This window comes from Emys orbicularis, chromosome 2 (genome assembly GCF_028017835.1).
Source record: "Emys orbicularis isolate rEmyOrb1 chromosome 2, rEmyOrb1.hap1, whole genome shotgun sequence".
NCBI lineage: Eukaryota > Metazoa > Chordata > Testudines > Emydidae > Emys > Emys orbicularis.
Window position 1 is genome coordinate 161,319,607 of NC_088684.1, and position 13,784 is coordinate 161,333,390.

Sequence of the window (13,784 nt, forward strand, 5' to 3'; positions counted from 1 at the left end):
CCTGAGCCCTAGCTGTAATGCGTTAAGGTGCAGAGGCCTCCCTGGGTTTGGAAGGGACAGAAAGCATGAAGTGGGGATGTTGCTTCTTTTTTCTAAAAAAACAACAAGGAGTCTGGTGGCACCTTAAAGACTAACAGATTTATTTGGGCATAAGCTTTCGTGGGTAAAAACCTCACTTCTTCGGATGCCACGAAAGCTTATGCCCAAATAAATCTGTTAGTCTTTAAGGTGCCACCAGACTCCTTGTTGTTTTTGTAGATACAGACTAACACGGCTACCCCCTGCTTCTTTTTTCTGTATCCCTGAAAACCTCTCAGGAATTTGTATCTCCTGGTTCGCCTCAGCCCACATCAATTGACAGTATCTGGAAAATGGTATTTTCCTCTACCTTTCTATAATATCCTGGAAAAAGCTTTGGGACTGGAAGGCTGGGAGAAGAGATGGAAAAGTATGTTTTGTACAAAGTGGTCCACAAAATGAAAAAAATTGAGGATTGCTATTTAAGACTTGTCTGTTTCCCTCTCCTGCAAGGTACTAAGCTGAGGCAGGAACAGGGGTACAACATTCTAAGCGGACTATTTATTACTGCTTGGAGGTGGCAGAGGTATTAAGATGTGATCATTTATGCAACCTGTACTGATCTCTCAACACCTGCTAAAGGCCAGGTTTGAAATGCAGACACCAAGCCTATTACAAAATACACGCTTGCAAGTGATCTGTTAAGTAGCCCTGTAATACAATCGCTGCTGCCCAGCTTATGTTTGAGGTATGTTTTAGCAAACTGAAGTCCATATTATTCTACACTCACAGCATTAAAAAAAAATGCTTTTGTAATCTCTGATTTTCAGGATTCTAAAAGTTGCTTTGCGGTTAGTGAATGATAAATATAATACCACAGTGCCTACTGACGATAGTGAGGACACCTGTGTTACCTTATAGTTCTCTCGTTATTGTGTGTGTATATGTGAGCAAAAATTCTGTACCAAAATATTTTTACCCTTGCTTCTGCCTGATAATCAGGTGACAGTTTACAAAAGCAGGCAAAGTAACTTCATCCCAAGGCATTCTCAGCAAACTTAAACTACGTATGGTGTCAATGGGAGTCAATCTTTTATAACAAATGTTTCTGGAAGTTCAAAACCATTGATTCAATTCAAGTTAAATGCAAGTGTTTTCTGCACTTAGTGGCAGCTGCCAGAAGCTGGAATAACTTGTGGCTCATGGTATTTCGAATGTGACAGGAACCCCAGGCCATGTTTGAAATCTTACAAGGCAATCTGTTCTTTTGAGAATCCTAGCCAGGTTCCTCCTCCACTGAGGGTAGACCGTACTTGGCTAACCAAACCATACCTTCTGAGGTTTGCCCATTACAAGACTAATAGAAATTAGAGCTAGAAAGATAATGCCTCAGGTTCAGGAAATAAATGTTCAGCCTTTCCTTGCCTCAGCTCCCCATCTGTAAAACGGGGATAATAGCACTTCCCTACCCCACAGGGGTGTAATGAGGCTAAATACATTAAAAAATTATGAAATACTTTGAGGTTTAGTGATGAAAAGGGCTATATAAAAGCTAGGTATTATTACTGTAATGGAATTGAAATAAGTAGCCTACTGTAGCATGACAGGAGATGATATGGATTAGATTAAAAATGCTATATTGTGAAGAGGCTGTTGCTACATGGATGGCAAAACCAAACCCTCCAATGCTAAGATGGGTTGAGGTACATGGAAACAGAATCTTTTAAGGAGGTGATCTACATGGTGAGGGTATACAGCCTTAGGATCCACTGACGTGCTCAATATACTCACATGAGTAAAGTTAGTCTGATGGGCAGGCTTTTGCAGGATCAGGCCCAAAGACAGATGTGTTAGCTCCATCTCCATCTTTATTTAATTTATGGTTAAACCCTGCTTAATTATTTTAAAGAAAAAGATTTTAGCCTTTACCGCTTAAAGGACATTTAGGGCTTGTCTACACTGGCAATGTTAAAGTGCTGCCATGGCCTCTCCCAGCACTCTAAAAAACCCACCTCCATGAGGGGCACAGCTCCCAGCGCTGGGGCACTGTCTACACTAGCATGTTACAGTACTGCAACTTGCAGCGCTCAGGGGGGTGTTTTTTCACACCCCTGAGCAAGAAAGTTGCAGTGCTGTAAAGTGCCAGTGTAGACAAGCCCTTATTTAACCTTAGTTTTTTCTGTAATTTAAAAATTACTTATAACTCTTGCTCTCTAATAATGCTTAGTGCTTTCCTCCGTTTTGTACAATTAAATCTCAAGCCTTTTAAAAAAATAACTTTTAACCCTTGCCTATTTCCATTGCTGACACAAAGCGGCAGGCCAGGGAAAGCAAGTTATTGCTGAGGTAGTTTTGGTGCTGAACTCAGCAGAATGCAGGTGACATCACAAGGGCAAAGTGCTAGGAGAGTCTAGAGCCAGTGAAAGTGGTAGGCTTTCAACCTCTGCCCCCTATGGGCCCCTGGAGATGGAGGTTGCATTGGGTGCAACTGCCCTAGAGCTAGTGGAAGGAAGGGAATGAGAGTAGGCCCTAGTCCCTTATGATCGCCACTGCTTCTGCCTGGTGCTGGGGTAGTGGAGGCCTGTGAGGGACTTGGGAACTCTATCTCTGGAAGGCCCATGAAGGCAGTGGCCAGTAGCGTGGTCCACATGCTACTGGAATACAGCATAATCAGCCCTTTTTTAAGCAAAGTATTTATTCACCTCTGCAGTGAGATGGGGTAAGAGCCTAAAATGTAACAGCTTAGTTTGGGCCAGTTTTAATTTAAAATAATAATAAAAAAAAAGGTAAGTGAATCTGCACCAGTCGAACTTGGTGGTGCTCAGTAAACGTGATTTTCGTTAGAAAATTATATTGCAGACAAAATGGCCAGTTACAGTCCTATAAAGTGCTGAGCCCTTCCCAGAGCCCTCAACTCCCACTGAGTTGAATGGGAGGTGCCCGGCAGGATTTGGGCTCCATGCATAATTCAGTGATTTGTAAGTGTGCATGACTGTGAATCTTCTTCCGGGGCAAGGAGAGGGGAGAAATGTTTACATGAAAGGTTTAACATTTTACAAGCTTCCGGTTATCTACAGGGCTCAGCCCAGGGAAACATATGTTGGTCATGTGTGCTACAATAGGCAGAACCAGACATCTATTTTTATAGGCTGTGGAATCAAGACATAATTCAACTAAAACTGAGCCCTAAGATTGTATCTGACATTCTAATCCAGCCACCTACTGAGAAAAGGAGTAGTCCGTTTTAGAATCTGAGATCTGATATTTTATTCATCTCATGGAGATGGAGCAATGTGGGCTCAGACTTCAGCGAATACATTTACTAGATGAACACCTTTAATGTCCTTTACATTATAGTTTCTCAGTGTTAAATATTTAAATCTGAGCGGTTTATTTTAAAAAATAGTTTAATTAGAAGCTGATTCTATGCTCGATTCCTACTCTTATGAAAAACTGTAACAAATAGCACAAGTGAATTTTTTCCCCATATAGTCTGATTTATCAACCAGAACAGGATAAACATTAGCCTACTGCTGATGTGACAAATGTGACAGCTGGAGGGGTCTGGAATGAATACAGAAACCTTAAATAAGCTTTTCAATTGAGCTCATTATGAGGACATTTGTTAAACACACAGCCTCTTCTTTTGCTGTGCCAAGCAGCTCTTAGCATATACACATTGGAAACCTATACTTTATAGCACAAGGGCTCTGTTTTGCATGCTAATTGCTGGTTCACCATTAGCCGATTGTTTCTAAGTTAAATATTGATGGGCAGTATAGAGTGTGATCTGACTATTTATCATGGATTAGAATAATCCTCTCTCCTGAGCTCATATATTTACTTTAATAGACGTTAGTGTATTAATATACACTTTTCTAGATGTTATGGTATGCAGTATGAATGACTGATTTTGATGTCAAGTATCAGAGGGGTAGCCATGTTTGTTGATTTTTACAGATCCAGACACAGTCCTGTGGCACCTTTAAGACTAACAGATGTATTAGAGCATAAGCTTTTGTGGGTGAATACCCACTTCGTCAGATGCATGACACATCTGACGAAGTGGGTATTCACCCACGAAAGCTTATGCTCCAATACATCTGTTAGTCTTAAATGTGCCACAGGACTCTGTTGATTTTGATGGTCAATCTTTTTATAACTGGTGTGATTTTATCCAGTGGAGGCAGGCGACAAAGTGCAGAACATTCCATCAGTCTTTTTGTGCAGGAATTCTATATCAATAGAACTTAAGTAGAGTCTTCCTGGATTCTCTGACAGATGTCAGCCTGCAAATCTTTTAGTGTAAGGAAATTTTACAGCATCTCTACCGTAGATGGCCCAGATTCTACCAACAGAGTCTGCACATCCATGGAGTGCTGTTGAATTCAGTGGCACTCCTCATGAGTAGTATAAAGGTAATTGCGGACTTTGGTTGCAGGATGGATGGATGGATCAGTTATCTGAGTTAAAGTGGTAATCTCCAGAAACATGCATCCTCAGCGACTGTAAAATATCAACTGGAAAAATAGTAAAACAGGAGACTTAAGAGCCAGATCCTGGACTGCATCTGAGTGCTAATCCCTAGCATTACGTGCAACATCAAAAATGCTATTACAATAGACACTTGTTTGCATCAACACCTTGTAAGAGCAACCGCCGCTTATGAGCAGCATTTCCCCTGGGACCACTTTCTCTACTGTGAATTGTCAACACTCCCCATAACAGCAATAGCTGCTTAGGAGCAATGTAGCAAAAGGGCTATGTTGCTACTAATGAGCAACTACTGTATTCTGATCTGATACCATTGTTACATTCACCTTGCTCTGGTGTAAACAACTACACAGGAGTAGGTCAACAATAAGTCAGGCCTGGAAGGCTCAATTGTTCTGCACACCAAGGTTAGGGGGTAGCTTCTCCATTTCTCAAGACAGTGACTGGGGGTCAGGTCTCATTTACAATGCAATATCAGTTTAGTGTGCTAATCCTGTATGTACTTAAGGGTTGTTTCTCAGTAATTTCTCTTCTTGTTTCCAGCCAAGTTAAGTTTTGCTTTTCTACTTCAGTGTATTGGTTTATTTCCCATCTCTCACATTAATCTCCATACATGTAGTAGTAAAACTGGGACAGGAAGGAATTGAGTCAAACTTGTCTGCCTTTGAGTTGTGCTGCTTGGCATTGTAAGAGGGATCAGGCCTTTAGCCCTGGAAAATGTATACACTTTGGACCTGATCCTACAAGGAGACGTGCAGGCAGACACCTGCACTGCCCCACTGACTGGAAGGGAAGGGAGCTGTAATTCATGGGGGCTCAACAGAGGCACAGGGGATTCACCTATGAACCTCTCCTTGCTACACTGGGGACTTAAAATGGTGGCAATAACTACCTAACTTGTTTTTACTTTTTATTGTAAAGATCCACCAAATGCTATTGTGTAAGGTGGTTTGTTGGCAAGCAGGAGTGGTCACTACTATGAAGTGGACAAATCCATGCATATGCAACTCATGCACCACCTGGGTGTGGTGCTCTGTCCCAGCTAGTGGCACCAAGATCACTTTGAGATTAATGAGTCTGCTCCAAAGCCTTAGCTAAGGGCCAGATGGCCACATGCAGTAGAGGCTCATGCATTTAGCTCCATAGGTCCCAGGTTCAATGTGCCCACAGACAACCAGGGTCTGTCAGCGTTACAAGAAGGGGCTTGTCCGGGATTTCAACTGGGAAGTCTCTGAAGCTCAAGACATGCTTCCTCAGCTAGGGGAAGTATGTAACCCACACACCTCCTGGGTGTGGTGTTCTGCCCCATCTAGTGGCACTGAGACCACTTGGAGAATTAAATGAGTCTGCTCTACAGCCTTAGCTAAGAGCCATGTGGCTTTTAGCTCATGCTGTAGAGGCTCATGCATGAAGCTCCAGAGGTCCCAGGTTCGATCCCACCTGCCGATAACCGGGGTCTGTTGGTGTTACACATACACACACTAAGTGACTCAGTATTCACTACCAGTAATAAATTCTGCTAAATGGGAGAAAATGCTCTGATTTTGCAAAGATTAATAAAAAGGCATACAGATGCTCCCCGAGTTACGTAAATCCGACGTACGCAAATCCAAGTTTATGGAAAAAGTTCTATAAGCTAGAAATAGGAGAGTTTTTTGGTTTGTTTTGGGGGGGGGGTTGTATTTTTTTTGTTTTTGTGTAATGGTCGGAGATACGTTTCCAACTTACGCAAAATTTGAGTTATGCAAGGCGTACCGGAATGGAACGCCTTGCGTAAGTCGGGGAGCATCTGTATACAGTATTCATCAGCTAGAACATTTCCACCATGATGACACACACACTTCTATCGATCCTGCATTAATTTACAGAAGTAATGACGCTGTTACTATTCTGCAATGGTTACTAAAAGTAATCGAAGTTTCTAGGCTACTGTTCCTGTTACCAAAAGACTGCAAAGCACTTGTCCGCTTTGCACAGAGATACTATTCAACTGCTTTTTAAAAGAAGACATCATTCTTAATGTAGCATTCTTTACAGCACTGAAAATCCAAATGCCCTTTGACTAACTGTTTGAAAGAATGAAAAGATTCAGATACAGTCCTTTACAAGCAAGCAATAGAGACCAACTCCCCCCAGGAGTTATTTGCCCTGCTCGAAACTCTGCTTTAATGCCTACATAAAACTTGATAGTGGCTAGGCTGCTAGTGTGCCAAGACCACTGCCTTTCATGCTGACCAATACTGTCACATGGTTTCCTTGTATGCCCCTGTCTGGATCCATCTGTTCTCTCTTGTTTCATACTTAGATTTTAAGCCCCTGGGGTCAGGGACTGCCTTTTTGTTCTGTGTTTGTACATTGCCTATCACAATGGGGGCCTGGTCCATGACGAGGGCTCCTAGGTGCTACTGTAATACAAATCAATACTAATAAAATGCAGTTCTACCCAGAAAAGTGATTTTATAAAGATGGTACCTTCTTGTTCGTTGAGCCATTGCCTTGCACCTTTTATAGGCCACAGAGTGTATGGGAGCCAATAAATATGGAGCCCCAAATTGTCATTCGATAAATAGTTGCATTTGAAGGGACTAGCCAGTACTAAACTTGGCAAGCAGTCGTGAATTTTTTATTACACTTTTTCTTTCTTTTTGCTGGTCAGCCAACCATCTCCGCTTTCTTCTTCCTAGCGGAATGACTCCTTCTCCTCAGTCCTTACATATTTCTTTTTTAAAGGAACAAGCAACTAATACATCCCTCAGGTGTAGCAGTAGCACAGCAGCATTTGAGATAGTATTAAAAAGCAGTGCAATGGGTAAACTGGTTGTATTAAACCCAGCATCGACCTGAGCCGTTATTTGTCACTCCAAGGGACCTGAACTTTAAACCTTTGAGTGTAAGTTCAGCTGGGGGGGGGGACCTTCTCCTCCTACATCACCTTTCCTGAAGAGATGTGCCAACATGGCTACTACTTTCTCCAAGGATCTCACTGACCCAGGAAGCGAGGATTGCTATGTCCATCCAAGAGGTAGTGTTTCCAGTGGCCATCCTGACCTAGTGATTAGAGCACAGACACAAGAGTTAGGAGACCTGGGTTGTCAATCCATTTAGCAACAGGTTGCCTGATGGCTTTAATGAAGAAAATCATAGAATCATAGGGTTGGCAGGGACCTCAGGAGGTCATCTAGTCCAACCCCCTGCTCACAGCAGGACCTAATCCCCAACTAAATCATCCCAGCCAGGGATTTGTCAAGCCTGACCTTAAAAACCTCTAAGGAAGAAGATTCCACCACCTCCCTAGGTAACCCATTCCAGTGCTTCACCACCTTCCTAGTGAAGAAGTTTTTCCTAATATCCAACCTAAACCTCCCCCACTGCAACTTGAGACCATTACACCTTGTTCTATCATCTGGTATCACTGAGAACAGTCTAGATCCATCCTCTTTGGAACCCCCTTTCAAGTAGTTGAAAACAGCTATCAAATCACCCCTCATTCTTCTCTTCTGCAGACTAAACAATCCCAGTTCCTTCAGCCACTCCTAATAAGTCATGTGCTCCAGCCCCCTAATCATTTTTGTTGCCCTCCGCTGGACTCTTTCCAATTTTTCCACATCCTCCTTGTAGTGTGGGGCCCAAAACTGGACACAGTACTCCAAATGAGGCCTCACCAATGCCAAATAGAGGGGAATGATCATGTCCCTCAATCTGCTGGCAATGCTCCTACTTATACAGCCAAAAATGCCATTAGCCTGCTTGGCTACAAGGGCATACTGCAGAACTGCTGCCTAGCCACTCGGTCCCTAGTCTGTAGCAGTGCATGGGATTCTTCCTTCCTAAGTGCAGGATTCTGCACTTGTCCTTGTTGAACCTCAGATTTCTTTTGGCCCAATCCTCTAATTTGTCTAGGTCCCTCTGTATCCTGTCCCTACCCTCCAGCTTATCTACCACTCCTCCCAGTTTAGTGTCATCTGCAAACTTGCTGAGGGTGCAGTCCACGCCATCCTCCAGATCATTAATGAAGATATTGAACAAAACTGGCCCCAGGATCGACCCTTGGGGCACTCCGCTTGATACCGGCTGCCAACTAGACATGGAGCCATTGATCACTACCCATTGAGCCCGACAATCTAGCCAGCTTTCTATCCTCCTCATAGTCCATTCATCCACCCCATACTTCTTTAACTTGCTGGCAAGAATACTGTGGGAGACCATATCAAAAGCTTTGCTAAAGTCAAGGAATAACACATCCACTGCTTTCCCCTCATACACAGAGCCAGTTATCTCATCATAGAAAAGCAATTACTTTAGTCAGGCATGACTTGCCCTAGGTGAATCCATGCTGACTGTTCCTGATCACTTTCCTCTCCTCAAAAAGCTCCAAAATTGAATCCTTGAGGACCTGCTCCATGATTTTTCCAGGGACTGAGGTGAGGCTGACTGGCCTGTAGTTCCCCAGATCCTCCTTCTTCCCTTTTTTAAAGATGGGCACTACATTAGCCTTTTTCCAGTCATCCCGGACCTCCCTGGATCACCATGCGTTTTCAAAGATAATGGCCAATGGTTGTGCAACCACATCTGCCAACTCCTTTAGCACCCTCGGATGCAGTGCATCTGGCCCCGTGGACTTGTGCTTGTCCAGCTTTTCTAAATAGTCCTGAACCACTTCTTTCTCCACAGAGGGCTGGTCACCTCCTCCCCATACTGTGCTGCCCAGTGCAGTAGTCTGGGAGCTGACCTTGTTCATGAAGACAGAGGCGAAAAAAGCATTGAGTACATTTGCTTTTTCCACATCCTCTGTCACTAGGTAACCTCCCCCATTCAGTAAGGGGCCCACACTTTCCTTGACCTTCTTCTTGTTGCTAACATACCTGTAGAAACCCTTCTTGTTACTCTTAACATCCCTTGCTAGCTGCAATTTGTCTTTCCTGATTTCACTCCTGCATGCCTGAGCAATATTTTTATACTCCTCCCTGGTCATTTGTCCAACCTTCTACTTCTTGTAAGCTTCTTTTTTGAGTTTAAGATCAGCAAGGATTTCACTGTTAAGCCAAGCTGGTCGCCTGCCATATTTACTGTTCTTTCTACACATCAGGATGGTTTGTTCTTGCAATCTCAATAAGGATTCTTTAAAATACAGCCAGCTCTCCTGGACTCCTTTCCCCTTATGTTATTCTCCTAGGGGATCGTTCCCTGAGGGAGTCAAAGTCTGTGTAACATGAGCGGACTCACCCCTGTGGCACCTCCTGCTGGTCTCTCAGGGAATTAGCTCGACCCAGCCTCCGGAGCGCCCTCTGCAGGCCGGTGATCTGCCTTGCTCTCTACTTCTGGGCCCCGTGTCCCCCCCAGGACCCTGGTGCCCCTTGCTCGGGGTACTGCACCCTGGCAGTACCCACACGCTAGGTCTCCCCTCCAAGGGGAACCCCACCCACTAACCCTACCTCGCCTCAGTATCCGGCTACTGTCAGTCACCATCTAGCCCCACGCCCAGGGGCAGACTGCAGTATCAGCCACTCATCACAGGCAAGGTTGGGTTTAGGCCAAGGCAGCAAGCCCATCTCCGGGCTGCCCTCTGCAACCCCTAGTACCTCCTGGCCTAACACTAGGCCGCAGCCTGGGGCTTTCCAGGCTGGAGCTCCTCAGCCTTTCCCCAGCCCTGCTCCACCCAGGTACTCTGCTCTAGTTCCCTACAGCCAGGCCCTTCTCTCTCTGAAGGCAGAGAGAGACTACTGAGCTCCTAGCTCCCAGCCTTCTTATACAGGCCAGCTGGGGCCTGATTGGGGCGTGGCCCAGCTGTGGCTACTTCCCCAATCGGCCCAGTAGCTTTACCTTGCCCTGCCCTAGCCGTCTGCAGGGCTTTTCCAACCCCTCAGGGCAGGAGCGGGTGTCCACTCCGCTACACACCTCCCCCCTTAAAACCCCCACCCCAGGGAATCAAGGGGCCTTCTGGCCTGTGCGGCCCGGAGGTGTCCCGCCAACCGCGCCTGCTTCTCCTCACTGTCTTTCAGTTTGACAGCCAGGTCTTCCCTCTCTTGGCGAGCTTTTTGGAGCCCCACCTCTGCCGTCCGCCGGGCCTGCTCCGTGGCCTCTAGCTGCATCCGCAGGTCCTCGTCCCCCAGGCTGTCTTCCTGACCCCCACCCTCAGGGTCTGGGTCCATTTGGTGGCCTGGTCATGGACCACTTGGGTCCCAGCCTCTTCCTGGGTCCACTCGGTCTGGGTCTCATCATCAGCGATAAACCTTGGGCCGGTCTGGGTTCCTGCCTCCTGCAGGGATCTCTCCATCCCGGTCGCCACCTCCCGCCGTTTTGGCCCTTCTGGCCTCACAGGCACCTCCTCTGGCCTCTCCTCACTTCTCCTGAGGGGGCAGTGACTCCTTATATGCCCAGGCTCCCTACACCCCCAGCAGGCATCCCGCCTCTGTGCTGCCCTGGGCCTCGGTATTTCTCTTTGGTCCCTCACCGGGCCAACCCTCCCGGGGTTGCCCTGGGTCATATTCCTGGGGCCGGGGCACTCCCGCTCCAGGTGCCCCCTGCGCCCACAGGCCCAACATGCCCTCAGCCGCCAAGGTTTCCTCACCCCGCGGCCTACTTGAGGGATCGGGCACCGTCGCCTTGCAGGGTGAGGTCCTCTGCCTCCAGCCCCGTCGGGACAGTCCCATTTTAAATGTCCAGCCTGACCGCAGGCGTAGCAAGCCTTCGCCACGGGCCTCCTGGCCCTGGCACTCTGTGGCCCACGCCCGCCATGATCTCTTTTATACTCCCTCCTCAGGAGTGTTCACATGGCCCGCTGCTCCTCCGCCAGCTGGCCGATCTGTGCCTGGAGGGCCCACAGCGCCTCCCACAGTCCATCCCGGGTCTCCCGGGCCCCCTTCAGGCCATCAGCCCCCTTCCACTGGGCCTCTGACGCCAGGCCCCACCCAGGGATAACCCCCGGGGTCTCCGCATAATATACCCCACGGTATACGGGATCCATTGTCCCGTTCCTCAGTTTCCCCAATCCAGGCAATAGTCCTGCTGTCCTCGTCTTGCCCCTTGTGTCAGGGGTGGACCGCTATGCCTGCATTCTCCACATGTAGAGGTCCGGACTCACCCCTGTGGCGCCTCCTGCTGGTCTCTCAGGGAATTCGCTCAACCCAGCCTCCGGAGCGCCCTCTGCAGGCCAGTGATCTGCCTTGCTCTCTACTTCTGGGCCCTGTGTCCCTCCCAGGACCCCGGTGCCCCTTGCTCATGGTGCTGCACCCTGGCAGTACCCACACACTAGGTCTCCCCTCCCAGGGGAACCCCACCCACTAACCCTACCTCACCTGAGTATCCAGCTACTGTCAGTCACCATCTAGCCCCACGCCCAGGGGCGGACTGCAGTATCAGCCACGCATCACAGGCAAGGTTGGGTTTGGGCCTGCTGCCTTAGCCTATCTCCGGGCTGCCTTCTGCAACCCCTAATACCTCCTGGCCTAACACTAGACTGCAGCCTGGGGTTTTCCAGGCTGGAGTGCCCCAGCTCCTCAGCCTTTCCCTAGCCCTGCTCCACCCAGGTACTCTGCTCTAGTTCCCTACAGCCAGGCCCTTCTCTCTCTGAAGGCAGAGAGAGACTACTGAGCACCTAGCTCCCAGCCTTCTTATACAGGCCAGCTGGGGCCTGATTGGGGCGTGGCCCAGCTGTGGCTACTTCCCCAATCAGCCCAGTAGCTTTACCTTGCCCTGCCCCAGCCGTCTGCAGGGCTTTTCCAACCCCTCAGGGCAGGAGTGGGTGTCCACTCTGCTACAGTCTGCTTTTCTGAAGTCCAGGGTCCATATTCTGCTGCTCTCTTTTCTTTCTTGTGTCAGGATCCTGAACTCGACCATCTCATGGTTACTGCCTTCCTGGTTCCCATCCACTTTTGCTTCCCCTACTAATTCTTCCCTGTTTGTGAACAGCAGGTCGAGAAGAGCTCTGCCCCTAGTTGGTTCCTCCAACACTTGCACGAGGAAATTGTCCCCTACACTTTCCAAAAACTTCCTGGATTGTCTGTGCACTGCTGTATTGCTCTCCCAGCAGATATTGGGGTGATTGAAGTCCCCCATGAGAATCAGGGCCTGTGATCTAGTAACTTCTGTTAGTTGCCGGAAGAAAGCCTCATCCACCTCATCCCACTGGTCTGGTGGTCTATAGCAGATTCCCACCACAACATCACCCTTGTTGCTCACACTTCTAAACTTAATCCAGAGACTCTCAGGTTTTTCTGCAGTTTCATACTGGAGCTCTGAGCAGTCATACTGCTCTCTTACGTACAATGCAACTCCCCCACCTTTTCTGCCCTGCCTGTGCTTCCTGAACAGTTTATATCCATCCATGACAGTACTCCAGTCATGTGAGTTATCCCACCAAGTCTCTGTTATTCCAGTCACATCATAATTCCTTGATTGTGCCAGGACTTCCAGTTCTCCCTGCTTGTTTCTCAGGCTTCTTGCATTTGTGTATAGGCACTTAAGATAACTCGCTGATCGTCCTGCTTTCTCAGTATGAGGTAGGAGTCCTCCCCCTTGAGCTATTGTTTCCTTCCACCAAAGTGAATGTGATTATTGTAAACTATTGGATAAATTTTGCTTGTGCAAATGGTGTGCCACAGATCTAGTTGGGGTCCCCTGCCAGCTACCCACCAGATGGCTGGGAGGGGAGTCCAAGCCTCTGGCTCCACAGGTGTTTTAAGCTTCCTGGAGCCTGAATGGAGTCCAGCCACTACTCCAATCTTTTGGTCCTTAGGCACACACTCAGGGCACAGACCCTTTGTGTGACACCCCTTCCTAAGAGCTGGAACCTGCTGTCCAGCTGCCTAGCCCTTCTAGCGGAGGGCTGACCCTTCAGACTCCCCATGCTCAAAAAACAACCTCCCCCCAAACTCCACCCCAAAGCTGAAAGCCTTCTGATTACTGTTCAACTCTCTCAGGAGGCATGTCAGTTGTGAAGCAGATACCACACAAAGACAGAGACACACTGCCCAGAAAGTGATACCATTGCTCTTTTATACTTAACAGATAAAGCACACGTGAGTGCAGATCCTATAGAGCACAACAAACATCCTCAACACAATGCTCCTCACTAGCTCACCCTTCCCTTATCAATGCTTGAGGGACCGTCTATGTTCAAGTAGGTGGACAGGGTCACCTTCCTCATACAGGCTTCTCCTATATGGTGGGTGACCTCTCCCTCACCTTGAGTTGGAGACAATTAGCCAATAACCCCAAATATATCAGCTCCTCCCCTTTTATAACCTTCCAGTCTCCTCTGTCAGGTGACTCCA